At 34.0% G+C, this 23,509-nt stretch overlaps 1 protein-coding gene across 3 annotated transcripts in view; it reads right to left on the bottom strand.

The window, feature by feature from the left end:
* The window catches only part of PCDH11X (protocadherin 11 X-linked), a 523,932-nt gene that overhangs the window by 400,122 nt on the left and 100,301 nt on the right, over positions 1-23,509 (bottom strand). Inside the window, exon 3 of one of the 3 annotated variants that reach the window (XM_082377051.1) lies at positions 6,493-23,509. This exon is cut by the window's right edge and continues 23,534 nt beyond it. The exons of the other annotated variants lie outside the window; for them this stretch is intronic. The gene's annotated coding sequence lies outside the window, so the exon portion shown is untranslated. Of the gene's footprint in view, positions 1-6,492 lie in introns of those variants that run through there. 3 annotated transcript variants of the gene reach the window in all.

Below are 23,509 nucleotides of genomic sequence, written 5' to 3'. Positions count from 1 at the left end.
TTTTAGCATATCCCAGAGAGCCATGTAGACGATGTCCTATAACTAATGTCTATAAACCTTACACCAGTCAGCAACAATCTAGCTAACAGAGGAGTGTTATGCCAAGAATTTCCAATTTTAGCAAAAAACAAAGGTTGACCTCCATATCTCTGGGGAAATAAGCCACACTCTCAAAAAGAGCAGATTATCTTTTTAAAAAGTTAGAACTAGAGGCATAACAGCAGTTGACAGACATCTTTAATTGTGGGTACTATTCTAACTCAATCCTGGAGGAACGAAGTCTTCCCCTGGTGCTGGCAAAATTTGAATGCCACTAATCAATGATTCTTATCACTTGGGCTGTGCAATTCTTCTACAATAGCATTCCCATGGTTAGGGACAATTAACAAAGGGAACAGCAAAGAGTAAGATGAAGACAAAGCCCATCTTAAAAGGAAATAAAGAGTTAAATAGCTGAGGTGAAATATTTAGCTATCTTTTAAGAAAAGAATAATGTGTCTGGGATGTTAGGTCTATTGTCCTAATTAACAGACTTAGAATGTTTTCTTTGGACGGAGACATATCCTTAACCACAACTTTGCTATCACCCTTTCTCGAAAACACACCTAACAAAAGGGCTATTATACCCTGAGAAAACCATAATTCAAAAAGAGTCATGTACCACAATGTTCATTGCAGCTCTATTTATAATAGCCAGGACATGGAAGCAACCTAAGTGTCCATCAACAGATGAATGGATAAAGAAGATGTGGCACATATATACAATGGAATATTACTCAGCCATAAAAAGAAACGAAATTGAGTTATTTGTAGTGAGGTGAATGGACCTAGAGTCTGTCATACAGAGTGATGTAAGTCAGAAAGAGAAAAACAAATACTGTATGCTAACACATATATATGGAATCTAAGGGGGAAAAAAAAAAAGGCCATGAAGAACCTAGGGGCAAGATGGGAATAAAGACGCAGACCTACTAGAGAATGGACTTGAGGATATGGGGAGGGGGAAGGGTAAGCTGGGACAAAGTGAGAGAGTGGCATGGACATATATACACTACCAAATGTAAAGTAGATAGCTAGTGGGAAGCAGCCGCATAGCACAGGGAGATCAGCTCGGTGCTTTGTGACCACCTAGAGGGGTGGGATAGGGAGGGTGGGAGGGAAGGAGACGCAAGAGGGAAGAGATATGGGAACATATGTATATGTATAACTGATTCACTTTGTTATAAGGCAGAAACTAACACACCATTGTAAAGCAATTATACTCCAATAAAGATATTTTTAAAAAAAAAGAATGTTTCTACTCAGAAACCTGATATTTTTGTGTGTGATTTGTGTTTATTGCTCATGTGTTATGGTTGTTATTACTTTCTCTCTAGAAACTTTTTGAAGGGGAGAATTTAACACTGATTTCAAGCAATTTGCTTAGGCATGTCTGACACCTAAAATATTCACTTATTCACAGCAACTATCCCATTCTGCAATTCTTATTCACTGACAAATTTAGAAATAATTGCTTACTACCTAAGCAGTTCATAAATATGCATTGATTTTTATCAACAAACTAGGAAACTAGAGTATAGTTTAATAAAAATGCATCTAAATATATCAAGATTACTAGCTCACATTAATGTTTTCTTTCCTATATATATGCTGGATTCCTTATTCCTAGAGAAATTTGTTTTGAAATACATCAAGGGCGGAATATCTTCAAATATTTGCATAGAGAACTGCACTAAATCATGTTTGAAGGTTGAAATAATGTATTGTAAGTATTTGAACTGCCTATATTGTAATAAAAATCCACTAACATTAAATAATAGTATACATATAAACACCCTCTGATATTTTAACATAGGGTAGTTCACTCTTTCTTTAAGAAGACCTAGTCAATGAGTAGCCTATTCTCTCTCCCAAGGAAATAATTTTCTCTGATGTGTCTGAACTTTCTGAATACAGCTTGGTTTGTTTATTACTTCAGTCTTTCCCTTGGCTCTAATCAGAGATTAATAAGTAGTAACTGCTTTGCAAGGCATAGGTCTGCTTTTACCAGTTAGATGGGATTTTCAAAATAGGTGAATCAAGACCCCACTTGATGATCCCAAAATAATGTTATAATCAAAACAGTGATGTTTAGGAAGTCAAGAAGTGAAATAATGTTTTTCATGATAAAATTTTTCATGACATGTGCAGAAAATGCATCGTTTCAGTATTGGTCACTAAAGGAGGATTTTCCACCCAAAGGTGAAGGAATCAAGGTTAACAACAGGTATGTAATTCCAGAAGCCCGACACTCCTGTAAGACTTGTGGGGAGAAAGGGAGTACAAGCAGTCTATACCTCCTATTTGAAATGCTACTTGTAATTAAATCATTAATTTAATAGGATGATTGTAAGATGTTTACATTATTAAGTAGATACTATTTAATGATCAGTATGTCTCAGTACAGAGTAACTCTAGAAATTATCTCTTTGTGTCTCATTTCTCTCTCTCTCTCCTCCACACACTTCTCCATACCTGTGTTTCTCTCTTTTCCACCCTCATGTTCTCCCTCCCTTTTCCCTCTTTTCTCTCTTGCTGTAGATTATCTCTGCCTCTCTCCATCGATCCCAGATTTTCTTCTCCACCTGTCACTGTTTTTTTTTAATTTATTTTATTGAAGTATAGTTGATTTACAATATTGTGTTAATTTCTGGTATACAGCAAAGTGATTCAGTTATACATATATATATTCTTTTTCATGTTCTTTTCCATTATGGTTTATCACAGGATATTGAATACAGATCCGTGTGCTATACAGTAAGACCTTGTTGTTTATTGTCACTCTTTCTTTTTAACTTTACTTCTCTACCTCCCCTTTGCGCCCTCTTCCCAAGTTTCTCCCCTTCATCTTTACTATACTTTACTATACTTCCTCCCTATTTTTCACTCCCTTTCTCTCTAACCTCTCTCTCTCTGTCTCCCTTCCTACCACCTCTCCCTTAGTATTCCTTTTCTTTCTCCGCAAAAATCACAAAACTCCATGCCATTTTTTGTCATTTATTTTCTTTCTTTTAAACCCACACATAATCATGTACAGTGTTCCATATCCACAATTTTTGTTTGGCTCAGTTTTGGTCAGGAACAGACCCTAAAACAATAATATGGTGTATATTTCTATTGAGTGGAGAATTAACTCCCTAAAATACGACTTCTCTGTGGGATTCAACTGCATTTCTCAAACATGGAAAAATACTCTTTTAGATGTCTTGCTGAACCCAACCCTTGACGAAAGACTTGTTTCTTTTGCAAATAGAAATTACTAAATAAATCATAAAAATTTAAAAACACAGGTAGGAGTAGCCTTGGAATTAATACAGTACAACCTACTATGAACTTCTTCAACATAATCCTCCATAAGTGACCATCTATCTTTTGCTTTTTAAATTCCAGTATTGAGAATCTCACTACCTCATTAGATAGCTCATTCCATTTTATTAGAAAAGCCTGCCTTCTAATGAAATAAAATCTGTCTGTGTAAACTCCACTCCTAGGTTACTACTAATTAAGCCTAGTACATTAGCAGACTGTTTTCAACATAATTAATTCTGCCTTTCATAATTTTTTTCTGGCAGCCCAACATGCACATACTTTTACTGCATCTTATTATATAAAAGTTAATTGGAACAAACTGAAAAAGTTTCCAAAATGTTTTCTTTCATGCCAATATATGTTGACAGTTAATTTAAGATTAACGATTGTACACACACACAACTTTGTGGGAAAAAGAAAGATAAGTGAAAATGCTACCTATAATGAACCCCAAAGACTAAGTTCACTGAAGTTCCCTTTCCTGAACACTGTTTCTGAATATTTCTTTTAGAATTTCTTGGGCTTTCAAATGTTATATATTTAGAGAGTGAAGTCTACTTAATGACTAACCATAGAATGGCCACACAGAATTCCCCCATCTGCATATAAATTTTATGCTTAGATTTCATATCTGAACACCGTAACCACAATGAAATTTACACTATAATGACCAACTCTAGGAAGACATTAGGCCAGCTTCAGAGCTTACCCACCATGCCCTGTGGTGCCAGCATCAAGGGCCAAATTATGGCATTAAACCAAGTTCCAACTCAACGAATAGTTCTCACTCTGTTGGGAATTTTATGAAAAACTAAACCCTAAATGGACTGGAGCTTGTGACAGGGGCACCAGCTCTGTTGCATCTGGTAGCTAAGGGCTACTGACAGCAATCACAAGTTAGACCCCAACTTGAGAAGTTTCCTTCTCTTCTGATCAAGAAACAAAAAGAAGTGTCTCTTTGAAGAGGATCTCCTTTTTTGTCCCTACTCTTTTTTTCCCAAATATCTTTCCCTCCTGCATTGTCTAATCTGTTATTTTACAGAATTATATGACTGTATATCTTACCATAGTTCCTTAGGGGAAATTCTTTTCTTTTTCTTTTTTTTTATTCTCTTATTAATGTCCTCTCTCTCTCTCTCTCTCTCTCTCTCTCTCTCTCACACACACACACACACACACACACATACACACACACACACATGCACACACACACACACACACAGAGCAATTACCCTATCAGATAAGCTTCTAAATTTGGTCATTTTTAATATTTAAAATGAATTTCTACACATTTCTACCAAGTTTTTTTCTATCACGTTAATGCACTAAATATTCTATATCTCACAGCTATCTATAGACATTTGGGCTGATCTAACACCTTTAAAACAGTGTTTTGGCTGAAGAAACTTCTCTTATTTGGGTCTATTTTCTTCTATTGTCTAATTCCTCAATTTATTCTTAGAGATTATTTATATGTATTAATATTAATCAGTTTTCCTACTACTTTATGGATTTCAACTTGCTTTCTGTCATTTCTAACATCCTCTTTTTAAATAGATCACTCCACTCTTCTCCTCAGTGGAGATTTTCTGTGATTCTGCTAAGTATCTGAAGAACACATAATCACCAACATATCATGAATTTGCATAACGCTGATGGAAGTAAAGCAGTACTAAAAACTAACCAACTTTCTTGGAATCAAAATCTCTAGAGTCAAATAATCTTTACCACATATCTTTCCATATAGACTCTTGGAGTCTGTTTGAACGACTGAAGTTATTAAACGTGCTAATCCCTATTTCAACTCCTTTTCACTTTCTCTACTATGAAGTCTAATTTCATTAATTGCCCCAGATTTCTACTTTAAATAGCATTTCTGAATCTTTTATAAGTGTACTGGTAAGAATGCTATTTGCTTTGCTGACCAATACAGCCATGGTAATCAGTAAAGACAGTTAAAACTGGATTTCTCCAGCCAGACTGCTTGGGCTTGAATCCTAGCTTCATTTCTTCCTAGGTTGGTGATCTTGGGCAATTTATTTAGTGTTTCTGGGCTTTATTTATTTATTTATTTATTTTTAACCTAGGCAATAGGATATAAAGAAATGTATTTCATAGGGCTCGTGTGTTACACACATTCAAGTGCTTAGATTAGTACTTGGTACATAGTAAGAACTCAATGAACTTTGTTACTCCTCTTTTTAACTCTTTATGTACATGACCATCAGATGGACTATAAATGTAATATGTTAGCTAAAACTAGAGATAAACCAAATAATTCACACCAACTATCAAAATGATTAAAACGATTTTATGAAATACATGAAAAACAGCTCATTTCAATGTTCAGAGAAACAGCTAAACAGAATTAATTGATTTTGTCAGAATTTGAATTTATTACTTCATCTTATAATTCAAATTTACTAAACTGTATAAAAAATAGACTATTCTTTACCATCTAAGCTAGGCACAATTTAATCAGATTCAGTTTATGGTTTTTAAGGTTTCCAACTCATAAAAAACATCTTTTAAATGCCCTAAGGCATCTATATATAGGGGATACATAGACAAAAAATTGTATGTATATACACTATACCTAAATACTTGCTTCATTTGCTCCTATTTCACTTTCATTCACATGCTTATACAATTCATTTGTTCCCCTAATCTACTCATGGCATTTGATTAATTCTATGACATCCTGGAGCAGTGAATTCCATAAGTTGAAATATACTATTTAATGTCTATTTCAAGGATATTTTATCAGATCACAATGCTGGAAAAGAAATCAACATTCTTTTGGATCATTTTCAGAGCATTTATCATCATTCATTATCAACTCTTACACATGACATTTACATTCTCAGCTAGGATATACTAGCCATTCATTTCCCACTGTAAAGACGTTTGCTCACACATCAAACCACTAATTGTTGAATTGCAATTTGAGGGTGTCTGAAAGTGTACTGTCTGGGCAAACTCCTGTTAAATTTAAAGCTCAGTAAATGTAGTAAAATCCTTATTTCCTTCCTCTCAAACTAATATTTGCATTCGATTTAGGCTACAAATTTTTTTCTTGATTTACAGTAATTATTTGTATATCTCATTGTGTCTGATGAAATTAATCAAAACCCTTTTAGCATCTTCTCTATTTAAAGGGGTCACTCCTTATATAATATATATGAATAAATGATGCTCCTTTGCGTGATATAAGGCTATGCTTTTACTATAGGTGCCTGCAAAGAATACAAACCACAAGAGCCAAGTTTCATTAGGTTGTTCATTTTATAAAACCCCAGGATAAATTTTAGTCTTTATTATATGCATAGTGAGGGAAGTGTTAGTGCAACAGTCAAGAACATATTCACAGCCTGCTGTCAGTAGTGAGTACAGATAAGGGGAATCACTAAAATAAACCTTGAAACTTAATTTCCAGTCTAAGTGTCTATTTGTATCAACTTCTTTATTTTTAACTGAAAAATAGGTGCAGAGAAATATATGTACTTTTATCTGGTCATTTATTTGGACTATAAATTAGACTAAGTCTACGTTTTGACAGTTGCCAAATTATTAATACTCTCCCAGTAACTATGGGGCCTTAATACAATCCTTCTTCCCTCATACCCTTGTGAATTATGAAGCCTACTCAAGTCTAAGCCAATACCTAATTAAGTAGCAGATCAGAACCTGGAAACAGATTCTGTAGGTGTCACACTGCCTCTCTCAGTATTCTCAGTATGTTCTTTTTTTCCCCATCTTCCCTATCCAGCATCAGCCATTTGTAATGGGGGAAATTCTCAGAAAGGTTATGACAGATATCAAAGATATGCTGCATGAGCTTAGACAAATCCTTTAACTTCTCTGGTTTCCTGAGAGTCCTCATCAATAAAGTGAAGGAATATGACAACAAAGCCATTTACCTTGCTTACAACATCAGTCACATAACAAGATTTTTTTAAAAATCTTTTTTGAAAGGCAGTATGCTTGATGGTTAAGAACATGGCCTCTAGAGCCAAAAAGCCTGGATCCTTTCCTTACCACTTACTAGTTCTGAGACCTTCCACCAATTATCTAAACTCTCTGTTCCTCAGTTTACTTATCTACAAAATGGGAAGGATAATGGAATCTATATCATACAGTTACTGTGAGAATTAAATGAATTAGCATATTAAAGCATTTAGAAAAGTCTTTGACACTTAGATGGTGAATTTGTTATGCGATCTACCTGCTAATGACAACAACCTGGAATCATATGGACTATATTATCACTATTTTTCTGAGCAATTTCCAAAAATACTGTTTTGCATTGAAGAACATTCAGATATTCAGAACAAATATTTGATGTGTTTGTGTGTATTAATTTCTTATCAATTTCCTATCACTGCTGTAACAAATTGCCATGGACTAGTGGTTTAACACAATCAAAAGCTATATTATAGTTCTGGAGGTCAGAAGTCCAAAATGGGTCTTGCTGGGCTTTAAAGGCAAGGTGTCAATAGAGCTCTGTTCCTTTCTGGAGGCTCTAGGGAAGAATCCCTTTCTAGCTTCCTGAGGTCACTCACATTCCCTTGGATTATAGCTCTTTTCCTCCATCTTCAAAGCCTGTAGCAGTCAGTGCGACTAACTTCCCATCACCATGACCTCCTGGTCTGCCCCCTCCTCAACATTTAATTCCACTTTTGATTACATTGAACTCATCTGTATAATTCAGGCTCCTATACCTATCTTAAGATCAGCTGGTTAGCAACCTTATTTCCATCTGTAAATTTAATTAGCCTTTGCTACCTAAGGTATCATATTCACAGGTTCCAGGGATTAAAACATGAACATCTTTGGGAGAACATTATTCATCATAGCATAGCATGTATTTTTTTAAATCGAAACCCACAAAATATTAATTAGTTTTTCATTTTCATTAATTCAAGAATGTGTTTCTTTTGATTTAGAATTTCCAGAAAGTGTTCCTTTTTAGAGTCTATGTGAAATTACAGATCCTCTGAATCTGGTTTAAGAGTTAGTAGGAGATAAGCATTGCTTGCTTTTGCTAAAGGTTATATGCTGCAAAATTGTTTTTAAGCTCTGAAAGATATTTACAATAGAGATCTAAGATTCTGTCATCTAAAGTATCTTAAAAATTGCTACTTTAGTCTCAAAATTAACAGCATGGATTCTAGAGCTAAACTGACTGCATTTAAATCTGAGCTTTGCCACTTACTTATCCTGTCATCTTCACCTAACAGTTCACCTAACAGTGCGATGCCTCAGTTTCCTAATCTGTAAAATGGAATTCAAAATATTACCTAAATAAGATAATATGTGTTAATAGAACAGAACCTGGCGCTCAGTTAAATGCTATATACATGCTATTATTACCAAGTTATAATAAATGTTGAAATTATCTATTTAAAATTTCTAATTTAATAAAATACATTATGAATATAATAATTGATCATACAACTACTAACTATATCATAGAACAAAGGCTCATTTAAAAATGAAAATTTTATATGTGCGTGTGTAATGCAAAATATGGATTAAAGTAAAGGCCACTCCTATATGATAGAAAACACTGAATCATAAAATGGCTGAGATATTATCTGCTACCATCTTCAAAATGAAAGGGAATCAAATGTTTCTAAGGAGAGAGATGCTCTGAGGGCAAGTTTGTAAATGAGAAATTCATCCACAGACCAATCATCACTGGAGGCTCTGTGGCGAATTTTATTAGTAGCCTTTTGGGTGATATTTTGAGTCTGTATGGAAATCCATAGAGCCAAAAGCATTTGTAGAACTAGAATTTTTCAAGTTTGTGTTCTCTGCAAGCACTTGGATTATGAAATTACAGACTAATTAGTGTAACTGGCTATTTAGGTCTCAATTGAGGTTTACGTAAAATTATAGGTCTGCTAATGAGCAGGTAAAAGAGTATCTACATGATTCCAAGATTTCCTAAGACAGAATTTTTCAAATTATGAACACAGTAACAGTAAAATTACAGTTACTGGGAGAAAAAAATTAAGATGAAGGCAAGATAAATTCAGGAATTTTTTCTACAAGTATATTTTTCTCATCACTCTGTTATGTTCATACAAAAACATGCAGACTAAAATGTCTCAATTGTCAAGAAAGCATCACAAAGCAAATTGTAACAACCACAATAAAGACCAAAAACCTTTAATTTTTTCTAGGGTGCCAGATATCTCTGTTACTCTTACTCCTAGCAATTCAGTAGGCAATTAGGTATCATTTTACATATTCACTTTCCTTTTAAAGACGTATACTGACTGAGCAAAACTCCTTTTACAACTTCATTGCCTTTTCTTTGCGATTGTTTACTGAATGCAAAATACACGTTTGAATTATTTAGCATAGAAGGGACTTACTGAAAGCTCTAGAGAAAATGCCTCTGGTACAATACAGTGTGTCCCTATTTTATCCACCATTGCACAGAACATCTATAAATGGCCCCAGTGCTTGCACAGTGCTATAGGGCTCATTCCCATTATCCCTGAGCTGTGGTTACTTCAAATGCTTTGATAATCGCTCTGTGCTCTAACATGCTCTGGAGGAAAATATAAATGTTCCCACAAAGTCAAAGAGGAGTCCCGCTAATGAAATTAAGCAAAGGCAATAAAATGTGTTTTTGTCAATGTAGACCCCTTAAGCTAAACTTTGGAAGGTAATGCACATGGATTATTCAGTAGAAAAGCTTTTAATTAGTGTTACTGTACACTTACTCTGTAAAGGGCAAAAATAATCAAAACAGTCCATCAGGCTTGTTGAATGTGTAACTAAGCAGGTTTTCAACAAGCTGAGTTCACATTAGTTATCTACTTGAAAAGTACCTGAAAGTTAATTTAAAACAAGTCACAAGGAGTGTCTAATCAAGTTCTTTCAGAGGAAGCATACTTTGTTCCTTTAATATTTATAGTAGAGTTATTATTATTTTTTTTTACCAAACTTCATTCTAATTCTTTCTAATGTGTATTTCTTTTTCTTCCTGATTGGGGTCTCTTTTTTTCAGTATCTCACTCTTTAGTCCTGGTTGTGGAATGTAAAGTGCATTGAAAACACCAATTTCCAAAAGCTTTGGTGAGGACACAGTGACAGAGAAAAAAATATGCAAATACTCTGCCTCTGCCTCAATATTGATTTCTCACCAGCCCGAAGTGTTAATGTAATTGCTTTAATGGACAATTGTCTACAGCTTGTAAACTTCAATCAACCCACATCATTCTTTCACCGCGGTGCCCAAAACATTATTGATTCAAATATTGTCTCTAAAAAAAAAGATAATCCTTTTTTGAGACTTCAAATTTAATTTAAAGACTGTGTGTAAGTGACACTAGGTCAGTGCTGCCATCAGCTGAAGGCCAAGTGACCTTGACGGCTCTGACATTTTAAACAGGCGGTTGGTAGTGATTGACTCACCAGAGAACACCTCATTATTTATAGTGTTATCTCTTACTGAACCAACTTGATTCTGACCTGAATAGTTTTCATCTGCACCTGAGCAGTGTAGAATTATAGACCCTCACTGAATTGAAAAGTAATCTGTTCCTTTGTATTCTCTAATTTTATGTCTTTCATTTTTTCAGTCTCCTGAAGGGTCTATATCCTCTCCTGTGGATGATATCCTATCTACACTGTCCCGGGGGAAGTATTGCTAGTACATGCCCTTCTCTTAAGTCTGTAATTTCCTGAATTCTATTCTGTGGATTGGAATTTTTCTTAATGTTTGAAAAGAGAGAAAGAGCCAGAATACCGTGGTTGCTGGAGGAAATCATTTATCATGAGGCCATGGTAAATTGAGAAAAAAAAAATCTCATACCTGAATCCATAAAACTCAGGTTGATTTTCCAGTAGGTTTAATAAAGCAAAAATTCCCTGAAGTAATTGAGAGCTTTTCTTGATTAAAAGTGGAAAATCCACCATCAGTACAAACTGCAAAAAAGCATTTTTCTACTAAATAATCCCATGGCAATATTCCCTGAACACATTTCAGACCCAGTAGAATGCCTCTTGTGTGATGAACTGGGAGATTGGGATTGACATATATACACTAATATGTATAAAATGGATAACTAATAGGAACCTGCTGTATAAAAAAATAAATAAAATTAAATTAAAAAAAAAAACAAAAGAATGCTTCTTGATCAACTAAATCTTGATCCACAAGATTATCACAACTAAATCTTGATCCCAGCTCATGATTATCTATCATTTTTGATGTCTTCCTCCCCTTATCCTTCAATGTTTAGATATCATGAAAACTTATATTCCTCTTGGAAGATTAACATATATCTTTTGTGTTGGACAAATTATGCTAAAAATAAGCATTTGAAATGGAATCTCAATTAATAATATGTCTCATTCTGCTTCTGCTATCACCCAGTAAATGCAAAATACTTTTATATGTGATCTCTCAAGATTAAAATAAATGATGGCAAATATTAAAAAACACTTTTCTTCCCAAGAAAGGAAACTTAGTCTAGGAGACTGAAAGACTTAACAAAATTCACCATGCTAGTAGTGGTAGTCAGAGCTAAAATCAAACTTATAGCTATCAAAGCTATCAAAATCTTTTAAAAGTTGCTATATATAAGAGGAAAAAGCTACTAAATTAATGGATTTTTAATTTTATGGTTGTTTATTGGACTGTCAGCTCATCTGGGGGGACCACAATGTATATACTGGGTTGGCCAAAAAGGTCATTCAGATTTTTCCGTAACATCTAATGGAAAATGCCGAACGAACTCTTTGGCCAACCCAATGTAATCTTTGCATTCCAAGCACCCAACATTTTACCTGGTATAAAACAGCTCCTCAATACATACCTTAGTTGTTTTTTAATGACATAATAATCAAGGTAATTTTCATTCCAACAAAAAGTATATCATCAGACAGCAAATTTGCTCCATTCTTTCTGTGGGGTAGATTTATATCTAGAAAGTTACCAAACAATCAATAGAGATATGGAAATTGTAAAGTGCCATAAATATCTTGTGGTTATTTTGAGAATGTTGACTTTAATCACTGACAATTTCTAAAACATTTGACTGGAAGATTTAAAAGGCTGGTTACATGCTAAGTGAAATAATTCCAAAAACATATTGCATTTTCCAAATAATTTTGCACATTAATTAGTCATGGTGTGAGATGGTTCACAGAACTGGAACAGATGCCTAAAAATTCATGATTCACAAGTCACTCTATGTTAAGTAGAGCCACTTCTTTAAAATTATTGCTTGAACAAAAGCTAAGAGAATTCAGCACCACCAAACCAGCTCTACAACAAATGCTAAAGGAACTTCCTTAAGTGGGAAACACAAAAGAAGAAAAGGACCTACAAAAACAAACCCATAACAATTAAGAAAATGGTCATAAGAACATACATATTGATAATTACCTTAAACGTGAATGTATTAAATGCTTCAACCAAAAGACACAGGCTAGCTGAATGGATACAAAAACAAGACTCATATATATGCTGTCTACAAGAGACCCACTTCAGACCTAGGGACACATACAGACTGAAAGTGAGGGGATGGAAAAAGATATTCCATGCAAATGGAAATCAAAAGAAAGCTGGAGTAGCAATACTCATATCAGATAAAGTAGACTTTAAAATAATGAATGTAACAAGAGACAAGGAAGGACACTACATAATGATCAAGGGATCAATCTAAGAAGAAGATATAACAATTATAAATATATATGCACTCAACATAGGGGCACCTCAGTACATAAGGCAACTACTAACAGCTATAAAAGAGGAAATCGACAGTAACACAATGATAGTGGGGGACTTTAACACCTCAATTACACCAATGGACAGATCATCCAAACAGAAAATTAATAAGGAAACACAAGCTTTAAATGACACAATAGACCAGATAAAATTAATTGATATTTATAGGACGTGCCATCCAAAAACAGCAGATTCCACTTTCTTCTCAAGTGCACATGGAACATTCTCCACGATAGATCACATCTTGGGTCACAAATCAAGCCTCATTAAATTTAAGAAAATTGAAATCATATCAAGCATCTTTTCTGACCATGACACTATGAGATTAGAAATTAATTACAGGGAAAAAACCGTAAAAAACACAAACACATGGAGGGTAAACAATACGCTACTAAATAACCAAGAGACCACTGAAGAAATCAAAGAGAAAATCAAAAAATACCTAGGGACAAATGAGAATGAAAACACGATGATCCAAAACCTACGAGATGCAGCAAAAGCAATTCTAAGAAGGAATTTTATAGCAATACACGCCTACATCAAGAAACAAGAAAAATCTCACATAAACACTCTAACCTTACACATAAATGAACTAGAGAAAGAAGAACAGACAAAACCCAAAGTTAGTAGAAGGAAAGCAATCAGAAAGATCAGAGCAGAAATAAATGAAATAGAAACAAAGAAAACAATAACAAAGATCAATAAAACTAAAAGCTGGTTCTTTGAGAAGATAAACAAAATTGATAAACCATTAGCCAGACTCATCAAGAAAGAGGGAGGGGACTCAAATCAATAAAATGAGAAATGAAAAAGGAGAAGTTGTAACAGACACCGGAGAAATACAAATAATCCTAAGAAACTACTACAAGCAACTCTATGCCAATAAAATGGACAACCTGGAAGAAATGGACAAATTCTTAGAAAGGTATAACCTTCCATGACTGAACCAGGAAGAAAGAGAAAATATGAACAGACCAATCACAAGAAATGAAATTGAAACTGTGATTAAAAATCTTCCAACCAACAGAAGTCTAGGACCAGATGGCTTCACAGGTGAATTCTATCAAACATTTAGAGAAGAGCTAACACCAAGTCTTCTCAAACTCTTCCAAAAGATTGCAGAGGATGGAACACTCCCAAACTCATTCTATGAGGCCACCATCACCCTGATACCAAAACCAGACAAAGATACTACAAAAAAAGAAAATTACAGACCAATATCACTGATGAATATAGATGCAAAAATCCTCAACAAAATACTAGCAAACAGAATCCAACAGCACATTAAAAGGATCATACACCATGATCAAGTGGGATTTATCCCAGGGATGCAAGGATTCTTCAATATATGCAAATCAATCAATGTGATACACCATATTAACAAATTGAAGAATAAAAACCATATGATCATCTCAATAGATGCAGAAAAAGCTTTTGACAAAATTCAACACCCATTTATGATAAAAACTCTCCAGAAGTGGGCATAGAGGGAACCTACCTCAACATAATAAAGGCCATATATGACAAACCCACAGCAAATATCATTCTCAGTGGTGAAAAACTGAAAGCATTTCATCTAAGGTTAGGAACAAGACCAGTATGTCCACTCTCGCCACTATCATTCAACATAGTTTTGGAAGTCCTAGCCATGGCAATCAGAGAAGAAAAAGAAATAAATGTTATCCAAATTGGAAAAAGAAGAAGTAAAACTGTCACAGTTTGCTGATGACATGATACTATACATAGAGAATCCTACAGATGCCACCAGAAAACTACTAGAGCTTATCAATGAATTTGGTAAATTTGCAGGATACAAAATTAATGCACAGAAATATCTTGCATTCCTATGCACTAACAATGAAAAACCTGAAAGAGAAATTAAGGAAACACTCCCATTTACCATTGCAACAAAAAGAATAAAATACCTAGGAATAAACCTATCTAGGGAGACAAAAGACCTGTATGAAGAAAACTATAAGACACTGATGAAAGAAATTAAAGATGATACAAACAGATGGAGAAATATACCATGTTCTTGGATTGGAAGAATCAATATTGTGAAAATGACTATATTACCCAAAGCAATCTACAGATTCAATACAATCCCTATCAAATTACCAATGGCATTTTTTACAGAATTAGAAAAAGAAATCTTAAAATTTGTATGGAGACACAAAAGACCCCAAATAGCCAAAGCAGTCTTGAGGGATAAAAGAGGAGCTGGAGGAATCAGACGCCCTGACTTCAGACTATACTACAAAGCTCCAGTAATCAAGACAGTATGGTACTGGTACAAAATCAGAAATATAGATCAATGCAACAGGATAGAAAGCCCAGAGATAAACCCATGCACCTATGGTCAACTAATCTATGACAAAGGAGGCAAGGATATACAATGGAGAAAAGACAGTCTCTTCAATAAGTGGTGCTGGGAAAACTCGACAGCTACATGTAAAAGAGAAAAATTAGGACACTTCCTAACACTATACAAAAAAATAAACTCAAAATGGATTAGAGACTTAAATGTTAGACCACAAAACTCTTAGAGGAAAACATAGGAAGAACACTCTTTGACATAAATCACAGAAAGATCTTTTTTGACACACCTCCTAGAGTAATGGAAATGAAAACAAAAATAAACCAATGGGACTTAATGAAACTTAAAAGCCTTTGCAAAGCAAGGGAAACTACAGACAAGACGAAAAGAATGGGAGAAAATATTTGCTAACGAATCAACGGACAAAGGATTAATCTCCAAAATATATAAATAGCTCATGCAGCTCAATATTAAAAAAAAAAAAAAAAACAACCCAATCAAAAAATGGGCAGAAGACCTAAATAGACATTTCTCCAAAGAAGACACACAGATGGCCAAGAAGCACATGAAAAGCTGCTCAACAACACTAATTATTAGAGAAATGCAAATCAAAACTACAATGAGGTATCATCTCACTCCAGTTAGAATGGGCATCATCAGAAAATCTACAAACAGCAAATGCTGGAGAGGGTGTGAAGAAACGGGAATCCCCTTGCACTGTTGGTGGGAATGTAAATTGATACAGCCACTATGGAGAACAGTATGGAGGTTCCTTAAAAAACTAAAAATAGAATTACCATATGACCCGGCAATCCCACTACTGGGAATATACCCAGAGAAAACCATAATTCAAAAAGACACATGCACCCCAATGTCCATGGCAGCACTATTTACAATAACCAGGTCATGGAAGCAACCTAAATGCCCATCGAGGAATAGATAAAGAAGATGTGGTACATATATACAATGGAATATTATTCAGCCATAAAAAGGAACGAAATTGGGTCATTTGTAGAGACGTGGATGGATCTAGAGACTGTCATACAGAGTGAAGTAAGTCAGAAAGAGAAAAACAAATATTGTATATTAACTCATATATGTGGAACCTAGAAAACTGGTACAGATGAACTGGTTTGCAGGACAGAAATAGAGACACAGATGTAGAGAACCAACATATGGACAACAAGGGGGAAAGTGGCCAGAAGGGGATAGTGGTGTGATGAATTGGGAGACTGGGATTGACATATATACACTAATACACTGATATGTATAAAATGGATAACTAATAAGAACCTGCTGTAAAAAATAAATAAATAAAATAAAATTTAAAAAAAAGTGTAGCAGAAAAATATAGATCAGTTCATGATCATAAACATTAATTAAATATATAAGGGAAAATTACATCTTCAAAATTAAGTAGGGCTTCCCTGGTGGCGCAGTGGTTGAGAATCTGCCTGCCAATGCAGGGGACACGGGTTCGAGCCCTGGTCTGGGAGGATCCCACATGCCGCGGAGCGACTGGGCCCATGAGCCACAACTACTGAGCCTGCGCGTCTGGAGCCTGTGCTCCGCAACAGGAGAGGCCGCGACAGTGAGAGGCCCGCGCACCGCGGTGAAGAGTGGCCCCCGCTTGCTGCAACTAGAGAAAGCCCTCGCACAGAAACGAAGACCCAACACACACCCCAAAATAAATAAATAAATTAATTAATTTAAAAAAAATTAAGTATTGTTTGTTTTCTTTACAACTGTTTTATTTCTGTTTTAATTATTATGTTCTCTTTTTCAGATCAATTTACAAGTTTTTCTAAGTTTGTAAGATTAGTGTGCAATGGAGGTTATAAACTCAGTAAAGTTTGGATGTGACTCCACACTGGAGAAACCACCAAAAACAAAATAAAATAAAATAAAATAAAATAAAATAAAATAACTGCTTGAGAACATTTAATTTCATTATTTAATTCATTATTTAATTTCATTATTTTAATTTCTGTTTTCTTGGTAGGTTAACAAGTGTTATAAAAATAGAGTTTAAAGTATGTAAAATCAGTTTCTGATAGTACTGTAATTTCCTTTTACTTTTTCCATCATACTTAAATATAACACATTAAAAGAAAATGATGTGAAGTTTTAGCAAAAAAAATTAAAGGTAAGTATTTCACTGGAAAAGAAATGCATTAGTACAATAGATTTTTCTAACAGAATTGCTGTATTGCATTCCATTTTCATAAATTGAAATAAATATTACAGAATTTGTGATAAACTCTGTTCATCTAATACAGTTTTATGTAATTTTTACCAAATATTGTTACCTGAAAAACTCATATTTACATGTAATCAAGTATCTCAAATATTATTCCAAATATTGCAATAAACATGGTTCTATGCTCTGCCTAGATAATACTACAAAACAAATGCAGATATTTTTATGTTCCCATAATGCCAACAAAACCTAGATGCTTGCAGTCGTCAGGAAGTTTAGCATTCTACTGAGAAAGCACTATTCATTTAACCTATTAGATGATATATACTGAGGCTATAGAAACATGTAAGACAAAATCAGGAGACCCTATAATGTAACTGACACCAAGCTTAATGCAACTGGGATGCTTCCTCTTTCCTTTCTTGAATATTTATTTTACAGACTATGTTTACTTGTGAATAGGTAGCCTTATCTTTTCAGTAGGGCTGAAATTGCTGTTCATTAATAATGGAGGACAATACATACTGTTCCCACCTCTTGCAGAGTTCTCTGTTGGACTAAATCTCTCATTAATTTAGCCAGAGAACATACAATGGTATATTTTGTTTATTCTTTCTTCACTTCAGATAGAAGTAAAATGGAAAGCCCCTGAAATATTGATGGTACATATAATGAATTATCCAGAGTCCATTTTACTTCCAGAGACTGGTTTGGCTAGAATAATATTTAGAACTAAAAAAAAACAAACATTCATTCATTCAACACCTTTGTGACAGGCAGAATATTAAAATGCCCCTCTCTCAAGATATACATCATAGTCTCTGGGACTAGGAATTTGATGAGATGTCTATGATTGTGTTAAATGGCAAAAGGAATTTTGCAGATTCAATTAAGGTTACTGATCAATTGACTTAGAGTTCATCAAAAAGGAGATTATCTGAGTGGGCCTGATCTAATTACATAAGCACTTTAAGAGAAGATAATTTTCTTTAGCTGGTAGCAGAAGAAGATATCAGAGAGATTTGAAATGTGAGAGGGATTCAACACATGGGAGGTATTTCCTTTGCAGAGATGGAAGGGACCATGGACTAAGGACCTAAGAGTGGCCTCTAGAAACTGAGTGGTTCCTAGCTGATAGTCATCAAGAAAATGGGACCTCAGCACAGGAACTAAGTTTTTCCACCACCTGAGAGAGCTTGGAAACAAATTCTTCCCCAGGGACTCCAGATAAAAGCCAGCCTGGTCAACACCTTGAATTTGGCCTTGTGAGACCCTATGCAAAGAACCCAGTCAAACCTGCCTGAACTTCTGAACTGCCCAGTTGTGAGATAATAAATGAGTTGTTTTAAGCTGCTAAAGTAGTGATAATTTGTTACACAACCACAAAGACTAATGCAACATTCATTTTTTATAGGTAAGAAAACTGAATCTCAGAGAGGTCTACAAGTATACAATGATGTGCTTACTCTTCATTCTGCACATCCCACTCAGTACACTTGCTTTGTGTTCTTCTATTGGCAACTGTCTGTGAATCCCACAAAACAAAATATCTAACTATTTTTAAATAGTCAAATATCCATAAAACTCATAAAGCTGACAAGGAAATAATACATGAATTACCGAGTTATCAAATGTATTAATGTGGGAATTATTGTTATACATCTCCATACTCTAATTAATCGAAACCATTTTCCTTTTTGCCTCGGCAGTAATAAACTGATTAAACTCTCTATTTTAATAGGTCCAGAATCTTTGGGTGTCCATAATAGTTTTTCTACATATATATTCAATTAATTATTTAAAAGCAACTTCTAGAGATAAGCTTAATTACTCTGACTTATCTAGTTTCATTATTTCATATTGAATGAACATGCAAAAGTCCCTATGTGTTTGCAAATTTCAGAAATAAATATAAAATCAACTATCTTTATATAGACCTAAATGAGCTTTAAAAATACATCATATCAAATTAATGGAGTTTCAGCAATCCTATTAAGGAAAAGAAACTGCTGATGTGACTCTGAAATCTGTCACTTGCTTGAGTTAGCAAGTGTTTGTTCTAGTTTGTCAGGCATAAGAAAAATATCAAACTATGGCTATATGAGAATTCTATAGCCAAATAAAAGGGAAAAATTAAAGTAAGCCTTCAGAATGTGCCCAAATACCAGTTTACTCGATACTGTGTGTGGGGGGTTGTATGTGTCTGTACGTGTATTTTTATATATGCTTCTTGGCATTATCACTAGTAAAATAAAGGTAAATTAAGTAATATGAATCAGGAAGGTAGGTTAGTCTGCTCTCCGTAACTAGAGAAAGCCCACGCACAGCAACGAAGACCCAACACAGCCAAAAATAAATAAATAACTAAATTTATTAAAAAAAAAAAAAAGAAGGTAGGTTAGTGTCTTGGAAAAAAATCACTGAACTAGGTAGCAGTCAGGAGATTTGACTAGTCTGTCATGAACCCTGTTTCCCAGTCTGTGTTCCCTGAAATGCTCTTTCGACTTTATGGATACATTTTACAGGTGGGCCTAGTTAAACTGCCTTTGCTCATATATAAGATTTTTTTCGTTTCAGTTATAAGTCCTATTCCTCCTCCATAATTATAACACTTATATAATGATCACAGCATTATAATGCTTAAGATTATAAGAATGCACCTAGAATTTTTAGTCAGTGGTACTTGAGTCTGACCTATCTTCCCTTTGATTCTATACTCCTTCAACACAAATTGTTTTATTTCATTCAAATTGTTCAGGCTCTCAGTTCATTTTTAAGATCTTGAATTTTCACTTTTATGGACCATGACACAGAGTGGTTTGATTTATGTGTAAATAAATCATTATTTTTAAGAAAATGCTTTCTACTCTTATGTGCATCTGTATTTTGGTGCCTGGTAAACATGAACATACTGGTATGCTTTGTGCCAAGTGTACTGATTATATTAAGGAGGATATTGATCTATTAAACTTATTTTGTTAAGTCAAGTATGAGTATTTGATCCAATAAGATTAAAATTATTTTTAAAGTAAATCAATAAAATAATTAATTCTCTATGTGTCAGTGTCAATGTTCCAGGGTCAGGATTACAGTGAGACAAGGTTTCTCTATCGGGGCACTTGCAGGTCCTTGAGAGTGAATGCCTCTAAATTTTGTGCCCTAGGTGCCGCCTTTACTTCAACTTAGTCCCGGCTGTGTAATGTACATTAACTGATTTTTATGTTATTTAATTTTACAATACTTTTTCTGTTCAGACACTATATTCAGTAACAATTGCAGGTGTATAAAATTGTCATGTATGTATGCATTTTCAATACTTGAGAAAAAAGGACAAAAATGCAATATCTTTTACAAAGTGTACTTGAAGTACCAATGAACATGCTCACCAAATACTTTGTTTCAAACGATGGAACATTTATTTTTGATATAAATAACAGGGTAATAGATTTACCCCTGGACATGAGAAGTAGATTTGGCCTAATATAATTATTGAAATGCTCATGTATATGTAGTAACAATAAAGAAAGAATCTAACACTTATCACATTGAATTAACTTCATAGTACCTTTGGCATTTTGTTATTTTACTTCCAAATACATATCCTTAAAGGTTATAAACTTACAAAAAGCCGTGTTTGAAATTCAGATAATGAACTTTTATTAAATTAGAATTTCTGAAACAAAATAATAGCTTCAAAACCTTCCAAAATATGCTAGCTTTTGTTCTGTTTTTAGATTTCCTAAAATAAGTTGCAGATTAGTGGTAGTTGCAAGGGGTCCATATTGAAATATTTTGATAGGGTTTTATGAATTTTTTCTCATAATGATGTATGGCGTTAAAAAAAAAAAAAGCCAGCCAAACTGCTTTATACATCATTAACTGAACCAAGTAATTATGATTTAGGGAATAAGGTGAGAGTGACATTTTAAATAAAGGTCAGACACTTTCATAGAAAACAAAATGTGCATTTGACATTGTTGAACTTTGCAAACTAGACAATGATACTGATAAATGTGATCTGATATAAAAATCCATCCAATCTTTCCTTCTTGGATGTTTTTGTATTCTTGCAGATCATCATATAATGTCCTCTGTGAGGTTTGCAAATGCCAATATTAGGATGTAACTTATTTAAGGAAGTCAAATGTTGTTTATCTAAAAGCTCGTTGAAAATGGCCTTTTTTGTTTGTTTGTCTTCATGAATATTTGTATGAAGAACTAAGAGCTTGCTTAAATCTGTGGCTGAATGTTTCTGCACAAGGCAACTGGAGCTTTCCTATAGTAACATTTCATTGTATATGCAAATCACCAAGTTCAAATAGCAAGGTGTTTTGGCTAGGCCAACAAAAGAAATGTATATCATAGTTCAATATTAGTGTCAACCTTTTCCAACTTCATTTCATCTCTTCCCACCTTACGTAGACTTTACTGGGAACTAATAAGGCCCAGCAAAGGAAACATAAGAGTTGTTATTTTTGTTGCTTTACATAAAGTGAAACCTTATCATGGTGATATTCATAGACAAGCCAGAGATAGAAAAGTCAATATGCTCATCAGCAGTCCTTTCAGATTAGTTGGAACATTTTGTTTCAATGACAGATGCTGTAAAAAAAAAAAAAAAGTATATTCCAGGGATCAGAGCTTAATGAAACTGGCTTCAATGGCAATGACTCTGCAAGCCAAAAACAGGAAGTGTTATAAAGCAGACATTACCAGAGAGTGAAATTACCTTAAAACTGGAAATCTAATTGTATAATGTACCATCTTTTCAGACAAATTAAAAAATGGATGTGACATACCAGTTTCCAAGATCGTTCTTGAACTGAAGTTTTCAACAATTTATTAGGTAATACCAGGTAAGATTCTGAATCTAGTGAGGCATAAAAAAGATTGCTAAATTTGATTTTTTTAGCTTGGATTACTCTCCTTTGAAGTTAGCAAGCCATAATAAATGCCTGCACCTTCTTTCATTATATCAGTAAGACTTTTTTAAAACAGTAAAACACTGCAAGAACTTTAAGGGAATTCTTTCAACATATAAGATGCCATATATATTTTTAATGCATTTTCCTTTGGGTGCATTGAGTTTCTCATGACTGGGAATGTTTAGAAGGTGGGACATATTAACAACATGTGAGCTACCAAATGTGACAGAAGCAGAGGATCAGAAAGGCAGGTCGATATCTTTACAAAGTAGTTGCAGATGGCAGCATCAAATTATTCAAAATAGTTTTATCTTCTTCTTTAAATTTGTCATTTTAAGCTTATTTTTTCCAAAAATGTACTTTAGCTAATTGTGAGCAATCAAGTTTCCACTCAGCTTTAACTTGGATACAAATCTTGGAGCAAATCATTTGGAATAGCTTGTTTTGAATAGGCTGTGTAAAACTGCCTCTTCTCAAAAAAAAATGATTTTATAATTCACTATTTTTTACTTTATTTTGAATGTTTTATACAGTTTTAGAATTACACAGCTATGTGTGATTATACTTGAAGAACTGGTGAAGAAATAACTGAAGTGAATAAAGTTGTCCTTTACATTGGCAATATGTCATATTTGATTTTTTAAAATATAAATTGAAAAGCATCTGTACTAGTTAAGACCATGGTAGCTTGCAAATCTGTATTTATCTACTACAATACATGTAGGTCAATGTGTGTATGTGTTGAGGGTGGTGTGTACCTGTATGTGTATGTGGGTACCAGTGGTTGCTCTTTGGAAAATAGAAATAGCGAAATTCAGAAGTCATTCAACAAATAAAAAGTAAGAACCCGATTCACCTTACCCATATCTACAGATCTGTTATTTACAAAATCACTAAAATCAGTTTAATATTTGCTCACATTTAAAAATTGTACTAGTGAAAATAGTTCCGTAGTACACATATTTTAA

Source organism: Balaenoptera borealis (genome assembly GCF_965194805.1).
Source record: "Balaenoptera borealis genome assembly, chromosome: X".
Taxonomy (NCBI): domain Eukaryota; kingdom Metazoa; phylum Chordata; class Mammalia; order Artiodactyla; family Balaenopteridae; genus Balaenoptera; species Balaenoptera borealis.
Note: the sequence above shows the minus strand (reverse complement) of the source record. Positions and strands in the feature narration are given on the sequence as shown.